Here is a 16,997-nt window from a genome sequence, read left to right as displayed (position 1 = left end):
TTCATTATTTCTAATTTGCAATATACTTTAAATTAATTTTCTTAAAAATGATATAAACATATTATATATTATATATTAAAAAACTGTTAGTTAACTTATAGAATAGATTTAGCAATTAATTATTTGATAAAATAATGCTTAACATGCAAAGGGAAATGACTTATTACCTGATCATAAATCGCTAATTCGCTTTCTGAGTATCCAAGAAGGCATAAAAATTACTCACCATGCGTTTAAATGAGTTTTAAAGTTTCCTCAAGCGTGAACGTCGAAAGCAACGGTCAGTGACTCGAGTAAAAACGTTAAATATCCACGACGCATAAGCGGCATGAAGATTACTGTGTGGAGTCCTGTGTGAAATAAAGTTACGGGGCAACGTTGCCTCGGCCAGCGGTTAATTTAATAAATTTTTTTCCGCCCCGAATAGAAGAGAAGCGAGATGAGTGAACGTGAAGGGAGACAGCGAAAAAGTTGTACACCAATTAACGGATTGAAGTGCCATCAGATGCAGGCCGGCTTCGAGAGGGTTCGGGTCGCGAAGTCCTCGAAGGGTTGGACTATCATTAGCGAGCCGCCACTTTAAGCGGCGGTCGCCCTTATCGCCAAAAAAAAGAAGTTGAAAAGGCTCGCCTGGCCGACGCTTGTTTGACTCGTACTACTTCCGCTATAGATTGCTTCTTGCCGCGGCTATTCCTCGTTGACAATAGTCGCTACTGCCAAACTTCGTATTTTAGTTTTGTGGGTTAGATTATGAAGAAAAATTCTTTATGTTGTAAAAAGAAAATCTTTCTAAAAATATATAAATTTGAATATGCCTACTTGTGTGTAATTTCCGTTCAACAGTCGTAAAATTATCGCGAAGTAATGAAATGTATGCTCTGCTCTAACTTCTGCGTTGACAAGATGGTTCAACGTGATGACGATGGATTATCGAGGAACCTAAGAAGCTGAAAGGCTTGAGGCAATTCTGAGAAGGTTAACGTGGAATCGGAATGCGTAATGGACGGCACGATGTTGGATTGCTAATGAGCACCTGCCAGGAGAACTTCACGTTTGCGATCTTTCTTAGCTTTGCATCTTCTTTAAAATTTAAACAATTTTCTAATGCTGGCGATTTGATTTTATATCTGATTGAAATACTTTTTTCAACAATATTTTCAACAAAATATTAGAAATTAGCTCAAGAAGTATTCGTGCAAATTATGTATGCATCGACAAAGATAATATCCTTGATGTTTATATATATATATAGTAATATCTGCGAAATTATATTTTTATCTTTATTACTATTAGTTTTTGCAAAGCGTCACAAAAAATTACAAACGCTAAAATTATATTTGTCATAACTTTTGCTTCTGAATTCTTAATTATTCTTTTTTTTATTTACGCTGAATTTTTCCCCGAGAAAACGGAATTCGCCTCTCGTATTGCTGACAAAAAAATCATGCGGACAACACGGCATTCAGACTAGTAGCGTGCGATATGGCGCATCATTCGTCAAAATGGGGAAAGTACGCCGGTGAATAAATACGTCGGCGTCGCGCATTAAACGTGTATTCGCGGATATGTCGAGATAACGTCGAGTCGATTCGTCCACTGCTCGGATCTGCCATGAAGAGCCAAGGGTGACAGAGAGGCAGGCAGGGAGAAAAAGAGAGGCAGTGGGAGGCAGATAAATAGAGAAGGTGGAAAGAGAAAGCTCGTCGCCGCGAGGCATGCAATGCCGGCTGCGAAACAAATGGAACGATCGCGACGGGGGTGGAAATAAAGCGTCCCTGTCGCGTTCTATGGCTGTGACTGAAGCGGAGAGGGGGGATGAGACCAAGAATAAAAAAATATACACATACACACACGAACACGGCCGCGCGCGCGCGCACGCATGCTCTCGATCTCCGGATTGACGAGTGCTCGACCGTGCAAAAACGCCGAAGCACTTTTCCGTGTTCAGTGCTACATCCAAACTCTTCAACGTCGCGTCCGTATAGCGGACGCTTATTTCGACGAACCTGATTCATGGCGACAGATACAAACATACAATCGAGTATCATTAATCGTCAATGCATTCGTTTAAGTCTGAAAAAGGAATATAACAAAAATAATACTATCTTTGCACTTAAATTTAGATAAAAAATTATTATTTCATATTTATACATAATTTAACCAAACTATTATATCCATTTTTACCCTTTTCCTTCGTCTCGAATTGAATACATTTATTATTCGCATAGATTATTATTCTATTGGGTTTACATCGATCGTTTCCGGTAGTTTATATCCGAAAGTAGACTAATATTATTACGGACCCATTCTTTTGCCACCACGGATGGAAATGCCGTCTGTATTCGTGGTGCGAGGCATCATGTGTGCGTATACAGGTGCGTATAGGACCTTCAACAGGTGGTCACTCGTAATCGTGGGGGTTACGCCGCAGCCCGGTGGCTACCCATCCGTCAAGGGCTTTGTGTGCCCTTGTGCGCACCACTACCGGTGGCCGTGGCGCCCATCGTCCTCGAGAAAAGCGGTTTTTCCTCTCCTCTCATCCTCTCAGTCTGAAATGATCATCCCCGACTACGCGCCATGCCGAAAATCACACTCGATTCTAGTGACTGGTACTTCAGCGACTTTTCGCGACTGGAACAATGCTCTCGTTAATTAAGCTTTCTTTCCGCGGATTCTCTCATCCTTCATTCCCTCACTTCTGTTCTAGCCGTGGAACATCTCTCTCTCTCTCTCTCTCTCTCTCTCTCTCTCTCTCTTCTTCTCTTAAAAGCTTCTTACTGGCAGAAGTACAGACTTCTTCAAACGGCAAAAGGACAGCTTATTTCAAAAGTTTTTCTTCGTGCTTACAAAGAGAAAAATTTGTTGCTATTATTAAAACTGACAAGTGTGCAGAGTATTTGGAACATTTTAATTCTCAATAATATATAATTCTCTTAAGTGGTATCCTTATCATTTACGAATTACTAACGTTTCTAAGCAATAAAAATAAATACCAAGATTATTTAAGCATAGATACGATTATTACTGTGCAGTAGTCCAAATTTAAATCGTGAGATCTTTAAACAACAGTAAAATTTTCATAAAAATTTTTTTTTGAAAGGAAAATTTTGCGGTGGCTTCAAGAGTTGAGTACATGAGCTTCGAGGTTGACGAGAGGGTAAAGGAGAGAGATGAGAGGGGGGGGGGGCAAAGGCGTACAGAGATCCGGATTTAAGGCGGCGTCCGTGAAAGCTCTCTAGAGGCGCCAGAGAGTTGGGTTGGGGGTAGTTTAAGAGAAAGAGAAAATGGCTGGGGATGGAAAAGCAGGCAGGAGAACGACAACGACGAGGACGGGCGTGTTGGAGTGTAAGTGCTAAGATCTCGGAGTGCATTAACATGCCCCGGAGGCAAGCTGAATACAACCCTTCTTACATCCAGATCTCAAGCCGAGACCACCGTCAACCGAGGGGCGGAGAGGCGGGAGAGGGAGGGAGGGAGGAGGTTGGTAACGGTGACGTCGGGGCAGAATACCGCAGAGATTCCCATTTAATTACATTAAAAATGTTTTATCCTTCGGCCCTTTCTTCTCTTCTGTCCCTTGAGATTCGAGACAACGATATTTTTTCGTGGACGGATTAGAGAGTATTATTAGTCTTTTCTATAATCCGCAATGAGATAATCAAAATATGTTTTTAAAACGATGTGATATACATTTTGTATGAGGAAAGAATTCCAATTTATGTACATGTTCAAGAAATTAAAAATATTATTAAAAATTATCATTAAAATTAAGAAATTGGTTGTTTTAAAAAGAGACTGAATTTTTAGTTAATTACTTGTATTTAAATATTTAGTTTGAATATATTAGAAAATAAAAGAAAACAACCGATAATAATGTTGATATTTACACAACGTATTAAAAATATTTACACGAAAAGATTATTCGTAACCAAATGTGCGTAATTTGAAAATATATTCAAGGCGATGCTAGAAAAGTCAGAGAGCCATCACGAAAGTTTGGGCTAGCAGCTCGCCTTACATTATTTAGAAGGATCCAAGGACTAAGACGTCGAGCACTGGCGCATGCTAATCACTCGACCCAGATTGAATAATGAATCAGTATTCTTTCCCTTCTTTCTAGCTACCCACACTTTCTCATTGCGGTCGTCCTCGGCGGAGCCACCGCTACGTGACAGGCTTTTTATTACCTGGTGGAAGAATGCCTCCTTATTCCTTCGTTAGAGCCAGCCGGTGGTCGTTATTCATACATATATGCGGCTCGTGCTGCTTCCGCCATTAATGTCCTTGCATTCCAATTACTGATACAGAGAAAATCTTTTATAACAAAAAACTGATGGAATTTTAAAAGATAAAGGGAATTAATATCAACATTAATTAATTGATTTTGACGAAGAATATTCTATATCTACGTTGATTAAAAATAATACAATGTCTTCATTAATGTGCAATTGAATTGAAGTTAAAAAAATATATTATATGTAGTTAATAATTAAAGGAAAATTTCAGAGCATGAAATTTTACAAGAATCATAAATAAATGAAACTTTATGCATAATAATAATTAATTAATTCAAGATGTTTTGTATTCACATCGATTATTAAAGAGAACCTAAGGCAGACGCATCTCAACTAAAGGACCATCGCATGGGAGGGTGTTAGCATAATGTCTTCGGGTTTGATACACACATAACGCGCACACGTACAACGCGGATACGTATAAGGTGCTGGCACCCCGCATAGTACTTTACTCCTTAGTACTTTGTGTGCAAATTATGCTCAAGACGAGGCAGAATGGAAGAGCCTGGGTTTCGCGAGGATGAAGCAAGCCCTCTCTTCGTACGAGATTCGAATGAAAATTTAAGAGAAAGAGTTCACTACGATGTAAGCTTTTTGTTTCATGACGTCTGGAAATATCGTTTTAAACAAGTTTAAAAACGAGATTTAATTCAAAATAATTTATACCATACATTCTAAATAAAAAGGCTATGCTGAAATATTTTCAAACAGCAAGTTCATGTTATTTGGCGAATAACAACAAACGACTTTATTGTGCTTCTAGTTTATATTAATTTCCGATAAATTTTATTAATACAATATACATGATAAAACTTTTGGTTAAAGAAACATAACATATATAAACATAAAATTATATAACAGAAACAATTATACGGATATATAAAAGAATTCTATAGCATTTAGGCACTTTATTCTTACAATATAAAGTGGGTTAACGAAACGCATGAAAAAGAGTAATCCAAGATCTTTAAAAGGCTCAAGAAGAAGATTACAGTACAGCCTATAAAGGCTTGAATTAGTTTTTGAATTAACTTTTACGCGTGCCTTGACAATTTTAATAACTGCAAGAAAGTGTGTGTGTGTGTGTGTGTGAGAGAGAGAGAGAGAGAGAGAGAGAGAGAGAGAGAGAGGAGAGATAAAGAGAAGATTCGTATTATTGCTCTTTAGGGATCAGAGTCTAGTTCTGCGACATGCTGTACTCTTCATCTTATAATAACAGAGGCCTACCCTTCCTCGAATGCCAGCGTTATGTTCTCCATGTTCTGTGTCTACAGACACCACTTAAGCTTGGAATCTAGCTGATTCGTGCGCGGAGTACACGTTATATATTTGATTATTTATATTCTAACACTATAACATTTTACTTTGTTTATAAGAAAGTTATATGAAATATTTTTAACAATGCTTTATCAATTAGGCAGAGAAAGTAATATAGAAAGAGACAGAGATAATTACAAAATAAATATTTATTATAGAATTAATAGTCGAGGATAGAACGTTTTAAGTAAATCCAAATTGTGTACAGTAAAATGGCAAAAAATATTTTTAAAATGATTATATGAACAAATATTATTTTTCACTTCTATGAACAATAAAGGAATAGTAGATTGTAATCTGGAGAAACTCTCCCATTTCTCTCGTCAGTCCTTAAAGTCGTTTTAGGGGAAAACAAGACATTTATAAACACCCACCACGAGATTAGATTTGTTAAGATAATGAGGCGCCTGGTATAGCGAAGAGCCTCCACCGTGCCTACAACTATCACCATGAAGAGCCTGCAACCGCCGTCTCTCCTTAATTCCGGATATGACCTCGCACGGGGAAACGGTTAGACCATTGCAGAATGCAGACTTGTGAAGGGATACGTATGCTCACGAGCCTTCCTAACGAATTCACTGAGACGAAAATTCGTCATCATTACGAGTGTTGTAGACGTTTATCGTAGAAATACATTGCGACGTGCTTTTAACATTTTGAACCTACATTTGCTAAGTGTGAATATATTTGTTTAGCTCAGAAACTTTCCGCAATAAATTCCGTATAAATCTACCATAAATTTAAAAAATTAAAAGAAGCTTTGATTGTAAAATATATATTTCTAATTGTTTTACTCTCATCTGATATCATATGTAAATTGAATTTTATTTTTTTTTTCCACGCAAATAGAATGACAGGGCGATTCGAGAGTGTGAGAATAAGGCAAAGAGATCGCGAGAGTCTATGACCCTTGAGAGAAATGTCGAATCACAGTCGATCAGGATTTATCCTTACTGCGATGCAGGCGACCATATCCGACGACGCGTTATTTCGGCATCGGTGGAAAAAACATAATAAAATTTAACGGTCCGTCAGGCTGCGGCATTCCCGCTGCCGGAGAGCAGCCAATAAATACCGGGAACAAGGCGGCTACAAATCTCAAGATAAACAGGAGCCCGTATTTTTCTACCCCCTTGACTTCCGTCGCGCTCCTCGCGCTTTCTCCGAGCTTTTCGTGAAAAAGGGGTCTGCGCTGCCCTTTTTACATTCCTCGTATGAATTATTAGGTGGCCGGACTTAAGGGGTGGACACACCGCGGTATTTAATTTTCACTCCCCATTAAAACAGGACGAATTTTTCCCAAATCGCATCCCTGACGATGAAAGTGCGGTCGGCAGTTTGTCACCGACCCTTCGTTCTATTATCAATGTATTACCGCGCCTTGCATCAGCGAGTCGTACATTAATTTAGAGAGCTCGGCTTTTCGACGTGATTGCTTATCGAGTAAGAACATTTTCGGTGTGCGTATTAACGAGACGAGGGGATCTTTGGTGTCGGCGAGATGAGACGTAGGCAACGCCAATTAAGGAAGACGGCGAGGTTGTGAGCACCGGGATATAGCTAAAGTCTAGCGACTGCCGATGATGTATGTGGTGGAAAATATTGGGAGGCAATCTGTCACACCATTGATGTCCCACAGGCAGGCGCCTCTACTGCTCTTCAGTCTTCTTCACTCCTCCTCTTTGCGACTAAAAACATATGAGTATCATACGAATAATATCATACGATTAATTCTATTCATTTATCATGAAAAAACAAATATTGTTCTCGGTATTTTAATAAGTATTAATAGCTCATTATAATCAATTAAATTTAATAATTTTAATTAATATTTAACAAAGATATTATTATATCTAATAATTTAATTGAATAATACCTCGTGTGTTTCATATTTAGTTGAATATTCTTCTCATATTTTACTGTGATTGATCAATTCTTACAATCATTTACAATTAGACTTACGCTAATTGTAGAATGAATTTACGATTTGTAGAAAATTTAAACAAATATATAATGAATAAAATGAATTGTCCAATAAGGAGTTCTTTTAAACATCTCTAAAGATACAACTGACATCTCTTCTTTTTTCTCGATACGCGGGACACATGCCCCTCTTCTTATCTCTTGTAGTCTTTTTCCTTCAGTTCCTTTCGGGTATATAGCTGATTAAACGCGCAACTATGTAACGTAATGCAAATATACTGGCCTCGGGATCGCCTTGCCTTTCCTTTTTCGATGTTCCTCATCCCTGACAGCAGCTCGAAGTCGTCCCGTTCTCGATTCCACCTTTCGACTCTCTTTGAATTCCAACCCCGGTCACTTGATGGAAATATTTATCGAGGGTCTCCGCCGGGGCTCTCCTCCTCTCTTGTTGCCCTGCTTCGAGCTAGATAGAATGATGACAGAACGAGACGCGGTTCCATGTAGTTCACTCCGATACCTTTCGCCGAAGCTCTACTGTTCCCTCTTCGACTATCACGCTCGTTCTCGCTCTCGCGAGTTCTTTGATCCATTTTACAGAGTTTGTTCGGCACGGATTATTTACTCTCTTAATTACATTTCGATTCTATCTCCTCTCGTCTTCTCAACGTTCATTCGTTATACGACTGAATGACTGATTGTCAGTTCGGCCGTGCTTGCTTTTAATGCGTTGGTAGAATCGAGCTATATAAATTCCACAGTATTCTACATCGTAAATATATTTATATTAAGTATATAATCTTGTATTTATAGAGAAAGTATAACAAGGATGATAATTGTTAAAAAATTGGCGTTTATATATTTTTTCCAAATGACACTTTGCGAATATGAATAGACAATACACTTCTACGTCTGATAATTTCTACATTCCATGACTAATATTGATATTTTTTTAAATACATAAGTATGCGAGCGTATAGATAGAGTATAGATTTTTTGTATTAATTTTGGTGAGTGCGTTTCGATATTTTGACAAGATGATGACGTTTTTATATTCTTTGGTTTTCTCACATCCTTTCTTGGCCTACGACGGCGGAGAATGAGAGCGCCAGGACTTGATTTACATTTCTTTCTCTCGTCGACATAAAAATTCCGCGGCGATAACTTCCTTTGTTCCACCCTTCGTGATCGCGGGGACGACCGACCCCTGCGGCTCAAGAAGAGGGGGAGGGGGAGTCGTCGTAACCTCGTCTAGTTTCTCGTCCATATTACATTTTTCTTTAATTAAAGACAATATATACTTCTTAGTGGCAGACGTGAATCATCTCTTGTCGTCGGCCATGATGAAGAAATCGAAATTTGTAATATTAGCAAAATAATATCTGTCTAATGTGTAGTTGAGAGATTATATATTAACTATTAAACATAATATAATGTATACTGTGCTAACTATTTATATGTAAAATGTGAACCTTACATACAAATTAATAAGAATGTTAAAGAATATGAAATTTTAATATCTTATATTTAAAAATTATTTTTATTATCGTGAACGCGTACGTATGTTAAACATTTACATAGATTATTTAACAATGAAAAGTTTTGATATATGAGAAAAAACTTTTTATTTTTATTATATTTTTAACATCCTGTTATGTAGTTGTTAAAATCATTACATGTAATGTGCATATATAAGACAAAATAAAACAACTAAAATAGAAACTATTAATTATATTATTAAATAACATTTTTATATTATTTGAACAAATTTTTAATATAATAAAATTAAAAAATGTTTTTATTAATATTGATAACACTAATAAAAAATAATAATTACATAATTATTTTTTATCAGATATGTCCGAAGAAACAATTTTACGATCAATTATACGATTTGTCTGCGTATTATATTTGTGTTAATAAAGATTCAAATGCGAACAAATGACGATAATTTATTAGGTTTGAACATTCTCTTCTATGCGACTTTACGCGAACGTAAAATTCAGGGCCTAGTATAAAATACCCATCATCCGAGCAGCTTGATCGCTTTTTAAGTTGAGTGATAATTATCATTATATTTTCGCGGAAGTTTTCGCAATCGCACTTGAGAATTACGTTGGAAGCGTCCAGAACGACGATTGAGCGAACCGTAACCATGCGACGTTTCGCAACTTTATACGTTCCTGATAATCTCTCGGAGAGCTCTCGGACGGTTATTCGCGGTGGTCGTCGGGGATTTATGAAATGGCAATAAAATTTATATGACTCGGTGGATCGTTAGGGGTGCAGTTTGCTCGTTCAGATTGATGTCGGTTGTGCCGCGAGTCTGGTCCACTTGCCCGAGGCTACGTTTGTTTCTCCCTGCGATCGTCGCAGAACGATCCACGCTCATTATTAATCCCTTGAAAATTGCGACAGTCACTGTGTACAAAGATGTAAAAGAACTACATTTTCTATCTGATGTATTTTGTTGAATCAATTCGGAATTTTGTAGATTAAATATAGTAATGCATGTGCTTTTTTTCTTTTAATCGCATAGATTGAACTTTCGGATTTACATTGAATGTATAAATTGTAGGATAGAGTGGAGTTATTTCGTCAGTTTCAACTTTAAAATAGTACGAAAATTTACAATAGCAAATAATATCTCTTTACAGTGATGTGCTTATAATTATATTATACAGTCATGCTTCTTGAAAACACAAGCACAATCTTTAAATAATCAATATGTGCTGTTCAAAAACATAGATATTATCGCAAAAAATCCCCGCTCTATCCTATATTATATTTACATTAGTTCTTACATGTAATCGTACGTATTTTATCAGCTCTCCTTAATTATTATCATATATTTTATTCAATGCAGTAATTAAGTAATTTAAGGATGTTTCATACATATTTTCAAAATGTTTCTAAATTTACAAAATTATGAAAAAATTACAGATTATTCTAAATCAAGTTTAAAATGAGCGCGAGCGTGGCATGGTAGACAGCACACTGATCTATCATGCCAAAAGTCCCGGATTCGATTTCAGTAGGAACTAAAATATTTACGCTCGTGTTTCCTCTTGGAAAAAGCCGGCAATCTCCCGAGAGTATCCTTGCCCACAGAAATACCTTTCGAAAAATCCGCCGTTCGGAATCGGCAATAAAACTGTAGTCCCATATGCTCGTGGCAATTGAATAATCAACGTGCGCATCACAGCATGAGAGAGGTATAACACAGAGAGGCCTAACGTAAAAAGAAGAAAAAGAAGAAGTTTAAAAATGACAAATTTAGTGATGGTTTACTATGTGGATCACAAATAATTTTAATAAATTGTAGTATTTTTTTAATCTGTGCTCTATAATGAGAATATATGGAAATATATTATAAAATAAATGATATAAAAATCTCAATCTTTTAATATATATAAGTATACATTATGTATTCAAGATTATTTACATAAAGTTACATTGCGATGTATGTACTATTGTCCAGTAAATAAACAAAATGTTTTTATTTGTTCTTTCTTTGTAACTAATCAGTGAATCGCAATGAAACTTTGCATAAATTATTTTGAATATTTAAGGTATTTATAAAAGAAAAATGAAAATTTTTTTATCATTTCTATATTTTAATTTTTAATAAAAACAATAAATAAAATAAACAAACTACAAAAATATATTATAAAACAAAAATATAATTTTATTTACACTTTCGTATAGTTTATTTGAAGTGTAAAAATTAAACATACTTTCAAATTAAATTTTCTTTACAAGAAAATTGTATGTCTAATGCATCCTTAACTGAATTATGTAATAAATTTATTTATTGTATATGCAAGTAAGTACATACAAAGAGGATTTATATATTCAAACATAACCCAGATCAATTGTTATTGAAATTATGCATAACTATAAAATCAATTAGATGAAATAAATAAATTTATATATGTATATAAAAGTTGATTATTTTGAAATTTTATTGAGCAAATCTATATTTTTATAAGATAAAAATATTTAATTTCTGCTTTTATTAATATATTATACTATTTAATCTTTAATAAATATAGCCGAAAGAGTTCGCGACGTATCTTATGCATAATCTTGCTTTCGTATCGTTTGAGCTCGAGCAAAGAGAAGCGAAAAAAAAGTGCTTCTGATAACTCACTTATGCAGTGAATCACGCGTGTGCTCTGCCGAGCATGATGCCTCGAGGACATGTCTGCTCTACCTGTTGCTCAATTCCCCATTGACGGCAAGTATCGCACGAAGAATTCGACGGCCTCTCTTTCTCCATGCTTCCTCCCCCCTATCATAGAAGAATTCGCAAGCCGCTAAAGTGAATTCTCAGAAAATAAAATGAATGCAATGAATTCTCAGAAAATAAAATGATTTTCAGCAACAAGAAAATGGCGACATCAATTAATCATAATGTCATGAATGACCGTGTTGCATTCGTTTTGTTGCAGGTGGACGATCGAGTCAGATCACCGGGAACATCACGATCATGCCTGACCGTTACTACCATGTCACTTTCCATCTCGCCATCTAGCCCCGAAGAACCTGTTACGCTGTAAGTAAAATATGTATAATATAAATTTCAAAGCCGTCTGCTATATGGTGCTTTAAATATTGTTATCAAGATGGATAATACAAACATCTCTGTCTGATATCTATCTCTACTAGAATACTCTGCTTTTCTCCTGCTTTTGTAGATAATAAATTAGGATCGAAGAGACGCGCGTCGAAATAATATATTTTTATTATGGATAAAATAAAAATTTACCTTTATAACATGATTAAGATATTTTGTAGAATAATATAATGACAATTTATTATTTCTATAATGTAGTAAACTAATTGTAAGCCTAAATGCACAATTTTTTTTACTTTACTAAAATAATATTGTTTAACTTTTAACGTAAAAATATTTAACTTAAAAAATGAAACAAACACGACACACATGAATATCTAAGATATAATCTTTTACTTGAAATTATAAACACTATAGATATGCGTATTATCGTATGGCTACATATCGCTCAATAATAACATAACTATTGTCATTTTTTTAGTTACTTATCGAAAAAAAAACTGAAACATAAAGAAAACAGAAAGAACATACACACTTAAAAAAAACATATTTTTATTCCTTTATACAAACAGTTATACTAAAATTTCAAAATTAATATTATAAAATTTTATTACTCAAGACATTGAAATTTATTTTTTAAAAAAATTTTATTTTTTAAATTGTGTTATTGTAGCAAAAAAGTAATATGTGTAACATAAAATATTTTACTATTATCTAAGAAAATAAAAAGTCACGGTAAATGTAAGGATGAGACCGCGGAACCTGGCAGCTTCCTTTCCGCGATCCAAAAAGCCACTCAGGCAAATTAGTCCTGCAATACAGCAATGCTGTTCTCGTATGGTGCTACACCCTCGTTATCGGGCGTTTCTTCTCTCTTATTGTCGCCGGCTCGGCTTTCCATAACACCGCATAGATGGTATAGGGGTATAGGGGCCACGCAGAAAGATGCACGGGGAGAGAGAGGTGATATTTATGCCAGTTTTTTATTGCGCTTTAGCCTGAGAGAGCAGAATGGAAACAATATGTCACCCGGGTAGGGAAAGCAGGGTGGTAGCAAGAGGGAGAAGGAAGAGGTTGTGCGAACTTCTTGTAGGTGGCCCGACCGGCGGTACCTAACGTTAATACTAACGCCTTCGCCGTGCTAGCGCCCTCCGACCGACGTCATGATTTTAAATGAACAACTCTCATTTCTCCCTTTTGGCTCGAAAACACGGGCGAACGACGGGATTGCCACCATGCGTTTCGCGATACCGCGCATTAAGCGATTTTTGAATTCGCTTGCATTGTGCAATTATTGCCATTTCAAAGCAGTAAGTTAAGATTTAACAATTAATTAAAATCTTTGACAATTTTTGCATTTTTTGTCATAAATAATTTAGAAATTTTTTTCAGTAAAAGATAATTAGATAATTTAGCTTTTTTCTGGAGAAATTTTATCGAAACTTATATTTAAAAAGTACCGAATGTACCGAAGACGTACAGATGTCGGAGCAAGAAAATGAACTTGTGTAAAGAGAAAAGATTTGTGGTGCGTGCATTCTTGCGAGTAAATATAAATCAAACTACATATATATATAAATCTCCGATAATCTTCCGGCAAGACTGAAATATTCGAGATCGGACAATTTCCGGTGGTTCTGCTTACCATTCGAAAGTGCACGAAAAAGAAAAGAAAAAAAGAGAAACGAAAAAAGGAAAGGAGGGAGGACTCGTTATTCGGGTCTCAAGAGTCATCGGATAAGTGCATATCGATTTCTTCCTATTGGCGAGGGTTGGGCCGTCGTCGGTAAGATCGAGGCGAATGGGAAAAAAGAAGGCGGTAAAAAGGGCAAAGGCTATAAGTAACGGACCGTCTGGTGGAAAGCGCTAGAGGGCGAACAGTGATTTAGAGAAATTAAAACTTTAATTCATGTTCGGGTTCATGGGGGGTTGTGTCCTCTATTCCCTGTCCTCTCTCTCTTCTTGCCTAACCGCTGTTTCACCCTGTGGCATTCTCTGTCCCCGTCGATCGACTGAAATCTTGCTCCGCGCGTAAATTGGCAAACCCAACTAATGCTCCTTTTGCTTTGCTATTCTCGCGGCTCTTATCTATATTTTCATATGAATACTAATCTCGTATTACATAAGCTTACATGCCACGAACCAATATATTTATTAGAAAATACGTATGAGGCAGTTTATTTAAATAATTCACATTGTTTATCTATTTGTTATTTATACGATTCCTCAATTGAAACTAAAAGATTATATTTTCTATTGACATATTCTATGACGTATAAATAACACTTTTGGCAGTCTAAAAAATATAAAAGAATATCTTGAATAATGTGTGTAATAGAAACGTTATTCAACAAATGTAAAAATTATTTGTTTCAATCGGAAATATGTAAGATTTGATAATTTACAATTAAAGGTCAAACGAACAAATGATTCAGAATCAGTCATACATGTCTGTATAAATACAATTATCATTCTGATTTAAATTGCACATATATTTTATAACACACAATAATGTTAAACCGATCTGTATGGCCGACAAGAGGTGAATAAAAATTCAATATTGCTGAAAGGAACACTATGTACTTTATTGCTTATATAATGTATATTCTTGAAGCATTTTCGCAAACTGATATAAATTATCCATAAACTCTCCTCTATAGATATTTTTCCGAAAATATATCAGTGCCCATTTGCTAACATCAATATATAGTTAAAGAAACTCATTATTATGAATGCAACTTATGAAAATTGTATTTTCTTCAACTTTGTTATTAAAAATAAATTTCAAATAGAATATCTTCAATACAATTTTAATTAAAATTGTAAATTTTAATTTAATTTAAAATTTAATTTAATTTATATAATATTTAATTATATAAATTTTCAATTAAATATTAATTGTAAGAGAAAATGCGCGATATTTAATGTATTTTTACTGTCGCTTTATGTCTAATATTGTTACTTATAATCGTGAAGGATTCTAAAAAGTAACAAACTCACAGACAAAAGCATCATGATAAATCTGCATTTCGGAAGACGTCCTTACAAACTTTTATAAGCCATGCAGGATACAGAATATGAGGAAAAGACGTATCCTTTATCTTCCTTTCCCTTCTGTTGTCCCTACCACGATTTCTCTCTTCGTCCATCCTTTTTCTTTCTCCTCGCCTGTGCGCATCGCGCTTTGGCTTTTAGGGCAACCTCTGCCTCCAATAAATTCCCATCACCAGCTTCCAGGTACGCCTTCGTCGAGTAAATCATATTGTAAGTGAATCCGAATTGAATGCAATGAATAAATATGGCTCTAGTATAATGAAAGGTAGCTACGAATGTCTGAAACCAACAATCGATTTCTAATCCATAATATGAAAAACTTTCTTTGTGTCATCGTCATACTGTGGCTATAATTGCAATTTATTCTTAACATCTTACGTGCAGTATATTTATGTATATATCTTGCTAATGCCATTTTTGAAGAAATTCAAGTTCCTTGTATCTATATACATATATCAACTATATTATTTTTCTTTATTGCGTGAAGCAAATATGGCCGATTTACGCGTGTTTTCGACGTAGTTTCCGCCCGCATGTATGCGTGAATGCGAGTCAAGGAGCATCCAGTCGGTGGAAATGCATAAATACATGAGTCGCGGAGCAACGAGCGAAAGAGGGAGACAAGCTTGGCCCGCATATGTAGCGAGCGACTCGTACCTCGTAATAACGTGTGGATAGCGGCTTTCTCGTCGTGAAAATATGGTCTTTCAAAAGCCTGTAGTTTCCCCTCGAAAACGGGCATGGTTTCGCTTGCTCGCTGTCGAAAAAGAGCGAGAGGGCATATGAGAAATGACAATCTTATTCCACAACTTCCTCGCTAACTCCGTCTCGCTCAACGATTCTGTCTATGAAGTAACTTTCCCTTGTTATCGTGCTGTAAATATAATGATTTTTTATCACATATATTATTATTTTTAGAAATTTATTTTATTATGATGTGATAAAACTTTTACAAAATTGTAATTAATTTAATTTGTAATTTGCTATCTTATAGATGTATGAAAAAGTACGAATCTCTCTCACCGATATTCAATTTTCTATAATGCAATTGGCGGCTTCGCATAGTCGAGAGATTATAACCATTAAATTTTCAACGTGAACGTGACTCTTGAGATTTTTCCTAATTCCATTGCGATCGACTCGATTAAAAGTCGAAGGAGACTATGATGTAACGACTATGAACGAAGCGATGACTGCGTCGCAGGAAGCGCAGAAACTGAATACAAGGGGATGACTCTGCAGGCACTAGAGAGGCGAGATTCGCCGCATTCCCGCATTACTGTCACGCGAGTAATTACGCACCGTCGAAAGCAACGGTGCGGCGCGGCGCGGCGCGGCGCAGCAGGGTGGAGGAGATGGGTGGAGGTGGATGCAGGGACGAAGGAGCAGGAGGAGTTAGAAGGGTTGCTGTCGCTGCGCCACTGGCGTCTCCCAGCGTTGCGCGATTCGCAGCCAACGGGAGAAACCAGAGCTAATAAAAGCCCACAATTACCTCCGGTTCGAGCCATTTGTCTTGACGGGCGTCTCATGCCCGATATAATTCACCCTGGCAACAACACATTGTTGCCTAATGAGGTGTAAAACATTCCGAGATATCTGGCTGTCTCGGGCTGCTAGGGCGGTTTCCGTACAGGCGATTCACGATATCGCGATAGCCCGCCTTTCCGCGCTTTTGCGCTCAGTCTGATTCTTCTCCATTTTAGAGAGTCCTTATGGAATCTCGAAATTTTCCAATCCACGTATCTGCCTTTCTTTGAAAGTTACAGACATTATATATACAGAATTGATCGGAGGAAAAATTTTTAATAAATCTTAGATTGCATTGTAAAGAA

Source organism: Atta colombica, unplaced genomic scaffold, assembly GCF_001594045.1.
Source record: "Atta colombica isolate Treedump-2 unplaced genomic scaffold, Acol1.0 scaffold21, whole genome shotgun sequence".
Lineage (NCBI taxonomy): Eukaryota > Metazoa > Arthropoda > Insecta > Hymenoptera > Formicidae > Atta > Atta colombica.
The sequence above is the reverse complement of the archived record's forward strand: the minus strand, read 5'-3'. Positions refer to the sequence as shown.